The sequence below is a fragment of the Hippopotamus amphibius genome, chromosome 9 (assembly GCF_030028045.1).
Source record: "Hippopotamus amphibius kiboko isolate mHipAmp2 chromosome 9, mHipAmp2.hap2, whole genome shotgun sequence".
In the NCBI taxonomy this organism is placed as follows: domain Eukaryota; kingdom Metazoa; phylum Chordata; class Mammalia; order Artiodactyla; family Hippopotamidae; genus Hippopotamus; species Hippopotamus amphibius.
Genome location: NC_080194.1, coordinates 88,814,739 through 88,829,903, shown reverse-complemented (window position 1 = coordinate 88,829,903; position 15,165 = coordinate 88,814,739). Strand labels below are relative to the sequence as shown.

Here is a 15,165-nt window from a genome sequence, read left to right as displayed (position 1 = left end):
ATGTGCATGTACATCACAACCCCTCACCTGCTCCATGACACCCCAGGAAAGCACACACACCTTATGCACGTAGACCTTTCACCTCCTAGCTCTTCAGCTAAAATATCCATACAAGGCTGAATTCTCTTCAGGATCAGCCAGCACCGTCCCTATTTCATGTACATTCCTGCAAAAGACATGGTCAAAGAAGTACATAAGCAATCCTAGCCCAACAGTCCTATATAACCTATAAGGAGCTGGAGCAATAGTATGGCATAATGGGAAGTGCATGGATTTGACCTTCGTGTCAGATTGACCTGAAGACCTGGTCATTTTTACTAATGGTCTTGGACCACTTAACCTCTGTGAACTTCAGTTTTTAATTCTATAAAATACCTACTTTGAGAAGGCTGTAAAAATTAGAAGTAGCATAGGTGCAGTGCCTGGTATCTGGAAGGGGGTCAGTAAGCGGAAGATGCTATTATTACACTGGTGTTGGAGCACCAAAAGCTCAGGATGCCACGGGCCTTGTGAAGAGGACGCAGAATAAAGGCCAGGGTGCTACCACATCCTTAACCAAAAGCATTTTGGGATTGTATTAGATTACAGCCTTGAGCTCGCTAGTGAGGGCACTGAAGACAGAGACAGGAAGTGAAATGATCAGGGTCACACTGCAAACTAGTGACAGAATCAGGACAAAATCCTAGGTAAGTGTGTAAAAGTTCAGCTTTATGCTCCTTTCTGTAAGACAGCACCCTCGCAGAGGCCCGGCTCTGCTCTGACCTGCCCCTATTCCACTCTGATGTGACAATTTGTACTCCTCCTTTGCACCCAGGGTGTCCCCTCATGATGGGCAAGAGAGAGAGCAGATGAGGGGTGTTTCTAGAGACGACCAGGCCTGCACAGACATCCCCGTCGCCATGGCAACCTAGGCTTGGTTGGGGAGGACCCGCTCCTCCGGCGCCCCCTCCCATTCACGCAGCGGACGCGACACGTGCGACGGGGTCACGTGTTGTTGGGCCGGGAAAGCTGCTTCCGGGTCAATGCAGGACGCTGGGCTCCGGCGGCCGGAGTCTGGGACGAGGTGAAGCGGAGCCGGTCCGGGGCCGGCAGGGAGCAGGCCGGAGGCTGAGCGGCGGCCACGGCGGCGGCCGGGAGGGGGGAGGAGAGGCGCAGCCCGAGGAGCCGCCGCAGCAGCTCCCCCGCCTCCCGGGCTGAGGGGTGAGTGGAGCCCGGGCCTGCCGGCTCCGCCAGGTTCTGGAGGCCCGAGGGGCTCCCCTCCGGAGCCGGGGTGCCGTGCGAGGAAACAGCGGGAAGAAGTCGGAGCGGGACGAGGCCTGCCTGGGCGAAGGGGAGGATGGGACACCTGCCTGGGCCGGAGGGAGGATGGGGCCGGGCCTGGGCTGGGGCGGCGCGGGGTGGGCTTGGGCTGGGAGAGGGAGTCGGGGCTCGGGTTGGAGGAGGGCGTCTGGGGGAGCCTGTCCGAGTTCCTGGGAGAATCTGGGCTTCTCACTGTGCCCCGAGAGCGTGAGGGATGAGATGCCCCCTGGCTGGTAAGAGATGAAGATGAGTCTGGGACTGCTGGAGAAATAGGAAACTTGCCTCTGAACCACTGAATCAAAATAAATAAATAAAAAATAGGACGTGTCCCTAGGGAGGTTTGATGGGGCAAAGAGCGGATGGGCATTCCCAGGCTCTGGGACTCTAGGCCTGCTCCTTCCAGGGGCTGGTAAAAGGATGCGGTAGTTTAATAAGGGCCTTTGGGAGAATCGTTTTGCCCCCAAGACAACTAACTGACGATGAGGCGATTGGACTAAGATGGGGCCTGGGAGGAGGGTAACCCGTCCGGGGATCTGGGAAAGGGGGAGGGTAAGGAGCTGTGAGGACCTTCATTCTCTGCTGAGAATGGGGAGTACAGAATTCAAGGTCCTCCTCTAGGAAGACATGATGGGAATTGGTGAAGCGAGAAGGAGATTTAATACTGTCTTCTCTTGGGGCACAGTGATTCTAGAAGTTGTAGTTCAGGAAAGTTGGTTGGAAGAGTAGAACTGTTTATAGTGAGTGGGGGAAGGAGGAGCTCTGTTCTGAAGGTTGCTAAGCTACCAGAAGCTTGTAGGCACTGCCTAGGGCTGTTGTTTGGGGAAGTTAGCAGTTCTTTCCGGTCCAGATACGGGCTTCGTTGAGGCCTGTCCCCATTCTTTTTCTGCTGCCCTGAGCTCCCAGATTGGTTTCCAGAAGTCCATCTTGAGCTAAGAGATTATGTGTAGGTGCTGAGGACTAATGAAAACATTCAGCCTTCGGGTCCTGAGGCATTTGACCTAAATCTCTAGGGTAGGAGCTTTCAAACTTTTAAAAAAATCGTGCTCCAAACCTTTAAAAAATGTCATGCTCCACGTGAGAAGTGCATTTTACATCATGCTCTAGTACCTACCCACATAGGAAGGAAAAGTTTCACAAAGCAGTATTTACCGTCATTGCTAATGATGCATACTGATAATTTCTATTATATTTCATTCTTTTTCATTAAAAAATGCTGACTAAATCCACTTAATTGATATATGGGTCACAAGTTGCAGTTTGACAAACACTAGCGAAGGCACAATTCTTTGGCTTCAATTAGTGTCTTCATGTAAGTTTCTAGAGAACAAGCATGTTTATAAGGAGGTGAATGGGGAGGTGGGGAGGGAGAGTGGAGCCCACCTGGTGCAATTGACTGCTTCATTTGTTTACATATTTATAAGGTGTAGCAAATTGTACCATAATCTTTATCTTTGATATCTTAATGTTGCCTGATCATTTGATGAAAATTTTGAAATAAGCGTGTGCTTTAATTTTCTCTGTCCTTTGCTGGGTCTGAGAAACATGAGAGGCCTAGTTCCACATAGTTGATTCATCCCTGCAACATCTTTACGGTAATTTTATCTTAATCTTACAGTGTTATACGCTAATTTGCTTTTCTGCTATTTAAAAAAATCTCAAGCTGAAACTCATACTCACCTTTCTCCAATGATTAATGTATGGTATACTTTTTCTACATGATTAAAGGTGTAGGTTCATGGTTTTAGTAACTTAATCATAAACTTAAGTATAACTATGAGTCAGTTAACATCTTAATTCCCCCCATGAAAAATGACCTTTTTGTGTGTTTGTGAAATAGGTGAGGTCCTTGTATGAATAGTATTATAATAAATGTTAATGAGTGGTAGTGAACAAAGTGAAAGGCCTTCATGTGTTGCCATGTTTAAAGTCCTTTTAAAAGTTGTCACACAGCCTATTGTTACAGGGCGTTGAGTGTCAAATGATGTTGCCTGATTTCAGTAGGTACATTTATAGGGTATGTATTTAAGACCAGTTTAATAGTGTTAATTTTTGTTGAGGATGCCGTCATATTATTTGGAACATGGAATTCAAAGGCACAGCCATCAGGAAAAATTGCCCAAATTAAAGTTTACCAGTGGGGCCACATTCTTGATTAGATGCCTTGCAAAAATATTATCTTCAAACTTTGTGTGTTATAAAATATATCTTTCTTACCTTTAACTGTTTATTGACTGTGTCTTGGTTACTGATGAGAGGGATTATGCTGACGTATATCAGCCATCCTTTAAAAATTACCTTTTAATGAGGTAAATATTTGTTTTAAAATATTTAGCTTTAAAGAATGTTTAAAAGTTTTCTTTTTGTGGTAGGTTTTTGGACCATTAAGGAAGATACTCATTAATTTTGTTTTTCTGGGAATCCTGTGTACCTGTCAATAAACCGTTGTGGAGAATTTACCCTGAGTGATTGTGTGTGCTTTTTTATAGTTTTCATTTCTTCTCTTGACCCTCAGACTCTTATTTCCACCTGTAACAGGCTCTTTTCCCCTTCTAATATTTGCTTCCAAACTGCTGTGGGTTTGGCAAGTAGATGCTTACCTTTGTTAGAACTTTGTGTAAAATGAGATATAGCTCTGAATAATGTTCTTTCATTTATATATAATATATATTAAATATAATATATTATATAGAGAGAAACACTTTTTTTTTAAGTGTATGAACTATGTGACATGCATTTTGGCTGCTCAGAGACCTGTTTACTGACATCTTAGTCATAGGCTGTGTTTTAAATAAGTGAATTCTATATTTTGGGCCTCGTTGGCTGTATAAGAAACAGTTGTAAAAAGTAACATGAAACTGCTAGTAATACAATTTGGACTTAAGAGGTGAAGAAATCATTTAGCTGTGGTTGTTGCCTTAGCCCTACATGCAATTCATTGTTAAGAGGTACCATTCTTCCCTTTTCCCTCTTTTCCCCTACTGTGTTTTAGCTTTTACTTTGAGATTGCAGCGCTAACAGCCTAACTATTCCTGTGGTTGGTCTTGATCTACTTGATCTTGCATAGCTTCATCAGAGTATTCTTCCAAAGAATATTGCTGTAATTTATCATTTCCCTCCTCAAAAACCATTAGCAGTTTCCCAGTGCCAGCACTGAATAAAGGCCATAGTGTTTAGGTTGACATTGAGGGTGTTCTACAGCCTTTACTTTTTACTGACATTATTTTTCCATTCCTCAGTGCAGATCCTCTGTTCCTGCCAAGCTGTCTATGCGTTGTACCTTCCTTTGTATGTAACATTATTCCTGAAAGTCTGCGGGAAACGTGTTCCCTTTCTTCATGAAATCCTACTCATCTTCATTTCATTACAGATGATCCCTCTTCCTTGAAGTCTTTTTTGCCTGTTTTGTTTATACTACTTTTCCAGTATCGCTTTGTATTTACTATTTGTGTATCTTGTTTCTATCCCTTTTAGATTGTAAACTCATGGAGACAGGAGGCTCAAATATCCTCACATCCCTAGGACACCTGGCACAGGGTTTATCAGAGTATAGTTCATGGACAGAGTGAATCAGAATTGATTGAACTTATGGTTAAAATTGCAGATCTCTGGAAATTCCACCCTAGACTTACTGAATCAGAATCTAGGAATCTGCCCAGGTGATTCTAATGTAATGTAAAATCTGAAAATTGCTGACTTAGCATGATGCTTTAAATTACGGTAGGTACACATACAGTTTTTTAGCAAATGATGTGATGAATGGGGCAGTATCAGTTCAGCAGATTGATTTAGTTTTAGGGCTTTGGAATCAGGCAGCCTAGATTTGAATCTTCTTTCACTCACTAGCCATGTGACTAGCCTCTCTTTGCTTTAGTTTTCCAATGGGTAAAGTAGGGTTAATAGTAGTACCTCTTACAAAGGTGTTGTGAGAATTGCATGACAACATATAAAACAACAGAGTACAGGGTGAACAGTGAACTCAATAGATATTATCTACCATTGTTATGATCATGAGAACAAGGGTCATAAAAGTGAAACTTGAGAATAGAGTCTCTGTCCGTCACTGTTAAGCAAATTGCTCATGTTTTCCAGAATTTAGGTTTAAAATTTATTTTCCATTTTAAACATAACTGTCAGTGGACCTGTATGGTATTAGGTTTAAAGTCATGAAAATGTGTTTTGCCTTCTTTAGAATGATTGGTACCAAAATAGCATGTTAGATTTTTTTCCCCCTTCATCTCCCTGAAAGATAAAGCGCAAACTTTTAAACAGACGACCTTAGCCTCTTGGCATCTGGTCCTGCAGGCCCATCTTCATCTTCCAGCCCTTCTCCCTCACGCTCCACACCGGCCACAGTGCATTTCTCACTTGTGCTCATTTGTGCCTTTCCCTCTTATTTTTCATCTAGGAATTCCTGTGACCTCTCAGGTTTATGTGTGGCTGGCCTCCTTGAAAAGAGTCACTCTTGGTGTTCTCAAAGTGCTGTGTCCATACTTATGTATTACCTTTGTGTACATTGTTTTCTTTTTGGAGGGAAAAGAACTTAGTCCTGGCATATGTTCCCAGTATATTGTATATAATTATTCTACCTCTGCTGGAAGCAGAAGATGCCTGGGAATTATTTGACTCAAGCTCTCCCATTTGTCTGGACTTTCCTACTCAGTTATCATAATAATAACTACAATTTATTGTCCACTTACTAGGCCAGGCACAACTAGATGCTTTAAAAACTTTTTTTCATTTAAACTTCACAGTGACTATGAAATAGCTAGTAATAGTTGCATTTTACAAATGAGAGGGCAGGCATAGAGAGGTATATAACTTGCTCAAATTTCAGTGCAGATTCATATTTGAACTCAGGTTGAATTAGGAGAGTTAAACAGATGACACACCTCCAAAACTCAGGACTGTGGCTCTATGAAACTTTCATTAATCATTCACTAATGGTCCTTTGGAATGTGATCTATTACTAGTACTGTTTAGAAAAGGATTCAACTAAAATTCTTCTTAGAGTAATGCTTTTCCAGTGATTTTCAAAATTTCCTTCCATCTTTAATACCTCTCATCGGTGTTTGTGACTTTCATGTCACTGTCAGGAAATACTACTTCATGTTTATTCAAAGTAAAATTCACTTTTTTATTCACCCAACAAACATTTGTTGCCATGAGCCCAACACTGCTCTGTACCACACTGAACTGGACTGACAGATCCCTGCTTTTGTTGAACTTTGGTTCTGGTGGAGTTTATCACTAAACTAACAGATGTGGTAAGTGCTGTCAAGAATGAAAGAGGGTGAAGTGATAAGTGATTGCTGGTGGCAGTGGTGCCATTTTTAATGGGGTGGTCAGAGGCAGCTTCGTTGAGAAGGTAATATTTGTGCTTAAGTTTACTTGAGGTTTAAGTGCCAGCTAAGCCAAGAGCCAGGAAAAGGGCATTCCTGTAAAAGCCTTAAGAGGGAAAATCAGATTGGCAGGTTTGAGAAGTAGAAAGCCATGCTGGCTGAAACCTAGTGGGCTTGGAAAAGGGTGGGAGGAAGTAAGATTAGAGAAGCACAGAACAGATAAAATGAAGCCCTGAAGACTATGATAAAGATTAGATTTTATTCTGAGTGTGAAGGGAAGACTTTGGAGAGTTTAAAGGACATGATCTGACTTAGATTTTGAAAAGATCACTTGCATGATCTTGGAGAATGAATTATACAGTCATGAGGGACCTGGGAGGAAGCTATTGCGACAGTCCTAGCGAGATGTGGATGGAGGCTTAACCCAGACTAGAGTAGAGGAAATGGAGAGAACTGGGGAGAATTGGGGTGTTTTAGAGGTTGGTTAATTATGGGAATGTGAGAGGAAGAGAAAAATCAAATAGAACTCTGGAGATGGGGACTTGGTGGGGGAGGAGCAGGTTTGAGGAGGGAATTAAGAATTCTGTTTTTGCCCCCTGTGTGCCTCTCCCCTGATTACACACCCTCACCCTCCAAGGATACACAGTTCTGAATTTTGTGTTTATTATTCTCTGACTTTTCTTTACAATTACCACCTACGTACACAACCCTAAACAATACGATGATAAATTTTCTATTTTTTTAAATTTTAAGTGGGATTGTATTGTATATATTCTTGTGATTATTTTATCCATTTAACAATGTTTTTAAGTCATTCGTGTTGATAAGGAAGCAGTCATAGAAAATGATCAAATATCATTTGTTGTTGCTGTGTAAACATTTCATTTTATGAATATAGTACAGCGGATCCAATTGCCTGTTCTTGGATGTAAGGGCATTTTTTTCGCCAAGATTTTTGTAATTTCAAACACTACCCTTGTTGTGGACATTCTTGTACTTTTCTCATGGTGCACATTACAAGTTCCTGTAGTTTACACTGAGAAGGAGAATTGCTGGGTCACAGGAAATGTGCATCTTCAGCTTCACTAGACAATGTTGAATGGTTTTCCAAGGTATTTATACTCACTAGCAATGGAAGTGTTCCTATTCTTCAACATTTTCTCCAACACTTGGTGTGGTCAGAATTTTTAAGTTTTGCTAATTTATATGAAATGGTAGTTCATTGAGATTTTAATTTGTTTCTGAATATTATTGAACTTAGACATCTTTTACATATATTTATTAGTCTTTCGAATTTTATCTTCTGCTAAATACTTGTTCATGTCTTTTGTCCATTTTTCTATTGGGTTGTTTGCCTTTTTCTTACTGGTTTTAGGAGTTCTCCATATTAGTAACATGTGTTGCAAGTATCTTTTTCCAGTTTCTGGCTTGTCTTCCTGTGTTTAATGTCTTTTGATGATCAAAAGTTTTTCATTTTACTTTTCCTTTATGAGTTCTTTTTGCATTTTGCTTATGAAATAGTTTCCTAAATCAAGACCTTAGAGCTCTTTTCCTATTTAAAAAAAATAACTGTTTTCTTCTCATAGGAATAAAGTTTGCTTTCCACATTTTAGCTGGATTCAATTTTTCCGTGTTGTGAGGTGAGGATTCCTTTTCATTTTCCCCAGATTTATATTCACTTGTCTTGGGACAATTCTTGTGTGCTTTAATCTTTTCCTACTGATGTCTATTGCTGCTTGCAGCCACATTTACATAGGCCTGTTTCTGGGCTCTCTTTTCAATTCTGTTGATCTAATTTTTTTCCTCCAGAGTTTTCTTTACAAAGTACAGTTGATTCTTGTTATTCATGGTACTTATATAAAGTTGCCATGAACACCAAATTAGTGAATATGGAACCATTGCTCCCAGGGGAAATGTAGGGTTAGGGTCCTGCCAGTCTTTGTGCACATTTTCGTCAAGTGATCAATGCCTAACTTTATTTTATATGTGTTTCTGTTTAAAGACACCTTATTCATTATATATTGTTGATTCATTAACTTTGGATTCATAGTGAACAGCACCATAGTTAGATAGAATAAATTTTATCTAACACGTATTTTCTCCATAAGGCACATCTCAACCTTCTTGTCCTTAGGGACACAGCATTGCACTGAGGGGCATTTTTCTATAGTAAAATCAACAAAAAAACACAAAAATATGAGAAACCTGGCACTAAATAGATCGTGAAAAGGACCCTTGTTTACAGCATGAGAGCTGAAACAAGGAGGCAGAGTGACACCTTGTTCTGTCTCAGCTGGAAACGTAAATGTCTGTCTGTCGGGTGACTCAAATTTTTTCTTGCTCTGCAAGTATCTGCAAATGACCAAAAATGCTGCAAGTATTGATTTTGGGGTTACAAATTAATTTGGGTGAATTTGCAAATAAAGAATTTGCTAATAATGAGACTCAACTGTATTATGAAGTCTGGGGAGACAGTTTTTCAGGAACTTTAGCACTTTTCCTTCCCCATTATGCGTACACATATATTTATAACATCTTATTTTAAAATATTCATTTAATGCAATGAATCTCTCAGGTACTAAGTTCTGGTTGAAAGATGCCATTATCTCAATGAAGACAGTTCACTTTTTTCTTTTTTAAGAACTTTTATTGAGGTACAGTTAACATACAATAAACTGCATATATTTAGAGTGTACAATGTGGTATCCTAATCTCCCAATTCATCCCCCCCCAACCCTCCCTGCTTTCCCCACTTGGTGTCCATGTTTGTTCTCTGCATCTGTGTCTCTATTTCAAGACAGTTCACTTTTGAGAATGTTTTTATTATTATATTTATGACATGATGTTATTTAGTTAGAGGTAAATGAATAGAGAATTTTAGGAAGAATCATGACTCTTAAAATGTTGGAAACAAGTCTAGATTATTAAACCAATATTATTGTGACTTATATGAGGATCATATTTTCTCATAGGTACTATTAGTAACTTAAGGCAAACTTTTTATAAAGGCAAGTCCCTTAGGAGATTGTAGTTTAAATATTTATTAATCCCTCATCCATTAGTGACATTTTCCCACATGAACATCAGTAAAGGAATCCAAGAAAAAGATAAGATTGTATACATTATAAATCATTATCTTCTACAAAATGTACTTACTGAGACTTGGCTAATTTATCCCTCACTGTTTAAGATCCTTAAGTGAGTTGTTGGCATTAATTTGAAAAGTGTGCCAAGAGAGAAAGTACTAGACATTTTGGACTTGACCTATATTCGTCTTTTTTCCTTTTTTAGTATAACATATTTTATTTATTCCATAATTTTTTGAAGTTTTTTTATTGTGGTAAAGTATATATAACATGCACCATTTTAACCAGTTTTAAAGTGTACAGATCAGTGGCATTAAGTACATTCACATTGTTGTACAACCATTACCACTGTCCGTCTCCAGAACTTGTTTGTCCCCAAACTGAAACTCTGTACCCAGTAATCAGAACTTCCCATTCCCCACTCTCCCAAGCCCCTGGCAGCCATCATTCCACTTTCAGTCTCTGTGAATGTGACTACTCTAGATGCTACATTTAAGTGGAATCATATAGTATTTGTCCTTTTGTGTTTGGCTTATTTCACTTAGCATCACGTCTTCAGGGTTCATCCATGTTGTAGTGTGTGTCAGAATTGCCTTCTTTTTCAAAGCTGAGTAATAGTCCATTGTATGTACATACTACTACATTTTGCTTATCTGTTCATCTGCCTGTAGATGTTTGGATTGTTTCCATCCTTGGGATATTGTGAATAATGCTGCTATGAATATTGGTGTACAAATATCTATTCAAGTCTCTGCTTTCAATTCTTTTGGTATATACCCAGAAGTGGGATTACTGGATCAGATGGTAAATCCATGTTTAATTTTTTGAGGAACTGTCATACTGTTTTCTACAGCAGCGACACCATTTTACATTCTCCTCAGCAATGCACCTATCTTTAGTTACTAAACTGTGCCTATTGATCTGAAGTAAGGCATATATTATTAGCTCTTACATATGAGATGTATAGTATAGTATAGATATCAAAATTGTATATTCAGTATTAAATCTACTGTGGCTGTAGTTTTTACAGAAGAATTAGCTTGTGCTTGGAAGCAAGTATTTCTGGCTCTTTTACTGATTCATTGCTCTATCATGTGATCTCTTATTTTTGGAATCCCCAGGGAGAGGTAGACATAATTAGTAATTCATTGGTAGCTCTGAAGCATCTTTGTTCGTAACTACTCTGATCTGAGTTTATTAATACACCTGCTTTTCATGTTTTGTAAAATACATTTGATATGCACAATCAGAAGTGATTAGAAAACTCATTGATTAGCATATTTATTGAGTGCTAATTATGTGCAAAGTTCCAGTCCATGATAGATAGAAAGAAGCATTGTGATATGGTCCTTACCCTCAAGAGCTATATAGTCTAAGGACATAAAACAAACAAATGAAAATCACAACACTATACTTGTGTTAATAATGGGACAAAAATGAAAATCCATGCCAATATGTGATTGATTAATTGCCCACTGGATTTTTTAGGCAATAGACACCATGAGCTCAGCTCAAAGGAAACAGATCAGTTTGGCAGGAGGTATCTGAAAAGGCTTCATCTCCAAAGTATATTCTGAGTAGGGCCTTGAAGGAGGCATAAAATTCAGACAGGTAGAGAGGAGAAGGGGAGACCCTCTAATTAAGGAGGAATGACGTTATAAATGTCAGACATTTTACTGCCTGAATCATTAATTGGCATGAATTAAATTCTAGAAGGCTGCAGAGTGATGAACTAGTAGTCCGTTCCTAATGAGGCCTTGCTTTAACTTGATAGCCTGTGTAGATGCTCACAGGTAGAGATTATGGGGTAATCTTCTGTAAACAGCTGAGTAGTGACCTCAAACTTGTGTATTTACAGCTAAAAGATAGCATGCATCTACAGTTTTCTTCTGATGAAAACCAGTCCATTCAAGAAGCTAATACTTACTGCTTTTTGGTGGGAAAGGAAAGTTGAGAATATTTTTTCCCCCATTGGTGACTAGACCTATCAGTACTGTGGCTTAGTTTTGTGGTTCAGCTACTTTGATGTAGTTACAAGAGGTATTTTGGCTGTAATGATTTTCATCTATTTTAATAAGCTGTATTTCTATGATTTGAGCATGAGGCCATACACTGTTGACATGATTTTTTTTTTTTTTTTTTTTTTTAGTGAAGGCAGCATGTATCAACAGATTAGGGTTGCAGAAAGTATGACTCAGCATTCTGGTTGGGCCACAGAAACCTGAGCAAGTCACCTCAGTGTCGTGTCCTGTAAATAGAGATAAGCGTCAGTTTGTCTGTTTAAGAAGGTGGTTGTGGAAAATTACCAGGCTTTAAAATGATTGTTAATCTCAGTTTGGGGATACTCGGCTTTTGGGGAGCATCGATTCAAGAGTAATTGTTTCTACTCCTGAATTTTGAGTAAGTGCAACATAAAGCCTTGAGATTTTCCCAAATCGAATCTGGGCCGCATAGAAAGGTAGGGATGGATGCAGATTTGTTTGTGAAGGAGTTAGGAAGGGGGATGAGGGTGGACTCTCCTTGGAGTTGATTGAAGTAAGGGGTGTGGTGAATGTTAAACTTTTTATGTTGTTCTCGTGATTGCTGAAAGTTGGTGGAAAGTGCTTTTCTGTATCCTAAAATGCCTAATTTACGCAAGGGTGTCTCAAAAATTATCCGCACTCCAGTTGCATTAAAACTTCTATAAATTCTGCAGCCAGAGTATGGATAATTTTTGACTCACCCTCAGAGTGGGGATATAGACAATTGGTGTAAGCCAATATTTCTGGACAGTTAGAAGCTATGGGAATTAAGAGAGAAATTCTTATAAATATTTTCACACAAAGAGGTACTTACGTCTCCATAACAGTATTTTCTCTTTTTTTTTCCTCTCACATACTTTCTTATCAAAATAATAAAATTCTTGGATCGGAAATTTCAAGCACTAGATAGAATAGGATACCAGCGTGAGAATCAGTCCTATTTGCTAACTTGCAATTGCAGGTGAGAAAACTGTCTTTTGTCCAACATCAAATATGCCTTGTGTGCAGTGCAGTTCTTTAGTAGAAAATACAGACAGCTCTGGGGCCGCACTCACTGATAACACAGAGTCACAGTTTAAGATATCTTTGGTGCCACTAATGAAATGAAGAATTTGGGTTAGATATTTTAATACCTGTGGCACTTTTAAGGAGAAGCATAGTGCTGTGATAAGTGAAGAGGGTAGCAGTGCCCTACTGATAGGACTGACCAGGAGTCTGAATTCACATTTCATTTGGCAGTGTCGGATTTTTAAAAAGAATCTTCTACCAAGAGAAGTTGATGTGCCACATTATTACTCTTGGATGTAGTTTAGTATACAGTTGAGAAGGAGACTTTGAGAAATAGGGTGGTTCGTAATAGGGTGTGAAATCATGGTGGCGTGGTGTGTTCTGATAATGGACTTATCAGCTACTGCTCAAGTTTTGCACTTGGCATGCTCAGAGCCAATTTGTGAGTTGGTAAACTTTAATTCTACAGAAGAGTTCTGAAAGGTTGTTAGAGTTAGTTTATCTTCCTTACTTTTCATCCCAAGAAGGCATTCACTTAGGTATATTATATAATGCTTAAGGAGGTGACTGAGATGGAACTGCAGGTATATGTACTATATGATAAGTGAGTAGAAGTGCCATATGGAATTGAGACTGTGTAGCCCAAGTATGTTGACTTGGACAGTGTCTTTAATGTGTTTTTATGAGAGAGATAGCAGTCATTCATGAGTTCAGCTGCAAAAGCTTGTTGATAGACTATTCTACAGACCTTAAAAATGAATACAGAAAGTTTTTCATGAGCTATTTAGTGAAAGGGCAGGTTGCAGAGCTATATATCTAAACGTAATTTAATCTTTGTGTGAAAAGCATGTATCTACATAGCATGGAAAAATGGTCTGAAAAAGTATACACCATAAGGTGCATCCACAGGCTTTTAATCTACTTTCTAAATCTATCAACCAAAGCTTCCTGGTATGGCTGTGGCTCTAAATATGCTTCAGATAAGAAAAGCTTTTTGGTAACACTTATTTACATGCTTAGCTTAGTTAATGAAAAGTGAAACTACATCTACGTGGAGTTACAGGTTTTTCGCTTATTTTCAATTGATAATCTTCAAAAATTCAGAATGTGTATCAGGTTTTTCACTTATTTTCAATTGATAATCTTCAAAAATTCAGAATGTGTATCACTAGTATTTTTAAAGCAGTTATTTAGAAAAAAGCTTATCAGTAGATCCTTTTTCCTTTATTTTTTTAATTTAATTTTTTTATTGAAGTATAGTTGATTTACAGTGTTGTGCTAACTTCTGCTGTATAACAAAGTGACTCAGTTATACACATATATTATTTTTTAAAATATATTAAAATGTGGTTTATTAGAATAAACCATAGTAAAATATTTTATTATGGTTTATCCCAGGAGATTGGATATAGTTCCCTGTACTATACAGTAGGACCGTATTGTTTATCCATTGTAAATGTAATAGTTTGCATCTACTAACCCCAAACTCCCAGTCAGTCCCACCACACACCTCCCCTCCTCCGCAACCATAAGTCAGTTCTCTGTGTCTGTGAGTCTGTTTCTGTTTTATAGATAGGTTCATTTGTGCCATATTTTAGATTTCATATGTAAGCAATATCATATGGTATCTGTCTTTCTCTGTCTGACTCACTTCACTTAGTATGATAATCTCTGGTTGCATCCATGTTGTTGCAAATGGCATTATTTTGTTCTTTTTTTATGGCTGAGTAGTATTCCACTGCATATATACACCACATGTACTTTATCCATTCCTTTATTTGTTCATTCATTTTATCTTTCCTGGAGGTAAAAATATGTAAAATACACATATACTTTCCCAGAGTAATTGTGTTTTATTGGGGTACGCTTTTGCTGAGGATCAGAAAGATTTAGGAAACAAAACAGCAAACTAAAGCCCCACCTACCTAAAATGTCCAAGAATCTGGCAGGGTGTGGATGTAGTGGGGAATCTTTCAAAAAAGGAAGCTTTCTGCGGATACGGTTAGGAGTCCACAAAGTAAAAGTTAAATGGGCTTAAAAAAAAAAAAAAAAAACCTTCCAAAAAGTGAGAAAGCTAGTAATCATAAGAGATTCTTTGATGCTATCTTTTCTTCCTTAGCTTTGTTTTGTTTTTTGTTTTTTTGACCTGCTGCATGCCCTGACCCCCCCCCCCCAAACTCTGCATATAAATTCCTCTTTTGTTCTTTTAAAAAAAGAACAAGAGCACACATGCGCGCGCACTCTATCTCTCTCTCTCTGAACACTTGGTTTTTCTTCATCATCTGTCTCATCTCTTCTGTTTTTATCTAAGCTTCTCAGAGGCATGGTCTATACTTTCTGTCTTTACTTATTTATTTCCTGAACTTCCTAAACTATGATTTCTACCCCCTTGTCTGTTCTGAAAGTACTTCC

The 15,165-nt window shown here is 38.9% G+C and overlaps 1 protein-coding gene across 1 annotated transcript in view; it reads left to right on the top strand.

The window, feature by feature from the left end:
* Nucleotides 1-1,019: 1,019 nt before the first annotated feature.
* The window catches only part of TBCEL (tubulin folding cofactor E like), a 69,632-nt gene continuing 55,486 nt past the window's right edge, over nucleotides 1,020-15,165 (top strand). Inside the window, exon 1 of the mRNA XM_057748919.1 lies at nucleotides 1,020-1,200. The gene's annotated coding sequence lies outside the window, so the exon portion shown is untranslated. The remainder of the gene's footprint in view (nucleotides 1,201-15,165) is intronic.